Source organism: Odontesthes bonariensis, chromosome 6 (assembly GCF_027942865.1).
Source record: "Odontesthes bonariensis isolate fOdoBon6 chromosome 6, fOdoBon6.hap1, whole genome shotgun sequence".
NCBI lineage: Eukaryota > Metazoa > Chordata > Actinopteri > Atheriniformes > Atherinopsidae > Odontesthes > Odontesthes bonariensis.
Genome location: NC_134511.1, coordinates 24,432,680 through 24,435,008, shown reverse-complemented (window position 1 = coordinate 24,435,008; position 2,329 = coordinate 24,432,680). Strand labels below are relative to the sequence as shown.

Sequence of the window (2,329 nt, the reverse complement as noted above, 5' to 3'; positions counted from 1 at the left end):
CCGCATTTTCATTGAAATGCATAGCAGCCAGGTAGAGTCTGGAAGTACAAGATAAAAATATTTGTTCATATTGACAGATATTTTAAACTAAAATTCCTAAAAGTATTGAGTAAAGATTTGTTTTACCTGCACAGCATTCCAATAAAGGGAAACACTACATTTTTTGGAGCAAAACGAAGGATGACTGCATGGAAAGCCTCCGAAGATGACGTTTGGTGGTGGGGGCTCAGTTTTTCCACATCCTTCAGCGTTCTTTTCTTTGTCAGCAGAGACTCCAACTTGTAGAAAGCTGGAGTTGCTGCAAACAATAACAAAATATCTTATTAGAAAATAATACAGTAACAAATATCACAGCAATGACCTCGTTGTTTGCTTGTCTGTTTGCTGTTTTAACATTTTGCCTGCATATTGGTTGAGATACCTGCTTGGAGCCATTTCTTTTTGTCCGTTGTTGTGCGGATTGCATGCTCACACTTGGGGTAAAGAGGATTGTCATGCGTGTGGATATCTTGCACATGGTTGAGGATCGCGTTCCACTTGGCAATTCTCTCTGGCCCTGAGGTTGAATTAGCTGCAGTCCAGTATATGTGGTTGTTGATGCTTTTCATCCACTTGTTCAGTTTCTCACAGTCTTTCATCTTACATAGGACTTCCAGTTTCTTTGAAATTCCTAAAATGAAAGCAAACAACATTCCACTTAGTAAAGAGTAAGAGTGACAACTATGCTGTAGCAATTCAAAAACAATTTCAAAGCATTTGATAATATTGACTCATAATGTCAGCATTTGACTGTCCAACATCATTGCTGTCAATTTTTCTGATGACACAGCAGTAGTTGACCTAATTTCTAAGAACAATGAGCAGGCTTACTTGAATGAGGTAGATAGACTTTCAAACTGTTGCCAAGACAACAACCTACTCCTATTGTTACCAAGACTAAGGAGATATATATAGATTTCAGGCAATATCAGCAGAAAGTCTACCAACCAGTCCAGATTAACGACTCTGAGGTGGAAAGAGTAGATCTTGGTGTTGATATTTCTGAACATCTGACTTTGACCAAACATGTTGATTCACTGGTGAACGCCAGCGTCTTTTCCACCTCAGATGCCATAAGTACTTTAGGTTACCTGAAAACCTGAATAGTTACCTTTTGCGAAGTGCCACACATCGTAGTACTGGGTGATGTTTCTCTCCCTGAGGAACTTTTGAACTTAAGGATGACGATCGGTGACAATGCAATCCAGGTTGACGTCACGCGACTCGAGCAAGGCCAGACTCCTCGTCAGGCCCTCTTTCTCCATATAGCAGCTACTACCAACCTCGTTGCTCTGTCACCACAGAAAAAAAAACACATTAGTAGACAATGTATTATGGACCTTGATTTTTAAATTACAACCAATAACCCCTTTACAGAGTCAATTTCAACAACTCACCTGGACCAACTGAATGTCCACAGCGGTGTTAGTTTGGAGATCCATCATGGTGCAACTCCCATATTTTGCAGAGTGACCTGTTAAAAATTGGGTTTAAATAATGACACTTGGAATCACTATTATATACATATTATGTATTCTTATATTTAGGTGCAATTCATAACTTCACATAACAACACACTGCTTAGAGCCATCAGACCTGGTCCCTGGCTTTTGTGTGTCTCAGAGCCAGCACTATTACACTCTGATTGCTGGCCTTTGGCTACAGATAGTTGGAGCAAAGACCTTGATAAAACCACCCCCTGCCTGCTGTCATTCCTTTGAACTTCAAACAATATCACTGTACAAAATACAATACTTCAGTCAAGTAACAATACCTGGAGAATCAGCCCTCATGTCACCACCGAGTATGACTTTTTCCTCCCGAGTAAGCCGCTGCAGATTCACATCCTGTGTGACTTTCCAGTGGTGAATAACTGCAGGTTCAATGAAGGCTCTGGCATGCCGGCGAAATGTTTCATACCGAAACAACTCCAGCTTCATTGCCTTGAAGACCTGGGTGTGGAGGGGAGAAATAATACATGTAATTTGATGTAAATACAAGTATTTCAGTTACGGTATCTACAGTTGCACATACTTTACCTTTTCTATTTGTATGAAAGATGCACCACTCAGGTACACAGCGGCAGAAAGGTGCAGGGTTCCAGCTGGCGTGCTACCCAGGATAGGCTGGCTATTCCATTGTCTTCTAAATGTGCAGTGGGGACACCGCTGCTTTACAGACAGGAATGTCCCCAGCCTTTGAGTCTTCACATCACATGCCCGTGTGCAGACCGGAAATGCATTAAACAACTGCATGATGCAGTTCTCGTACACTATGTACTTCTTGATGT

The 2,329-nt window shown here is 41.3% G+C and overlaps 1 long non-coding RNA gene across 1 annotated transcript; it reads right to left on the bottom strand.

The window, feature by feature from the left end:
* Nucleotides 1–216: 216 nt before the first annotated feature.
* Nucleotides 217–1,212, bottom strand: LOC142382930 (uncharacterized). The gene is made up of 3 exons (XR_012769965.1): nt 1,151–1,212; nt 422–670; nt 217–298 (listed from the first exon to the last, which is right to left on the bottom strand). It is a non-coding gene; the product is annotated as an uncharacterized LOC142382930 (long non-coding RNA).
* Between the last annotated feature and the right edge of the window lie 1,117 nt (nt 1,213–2,329).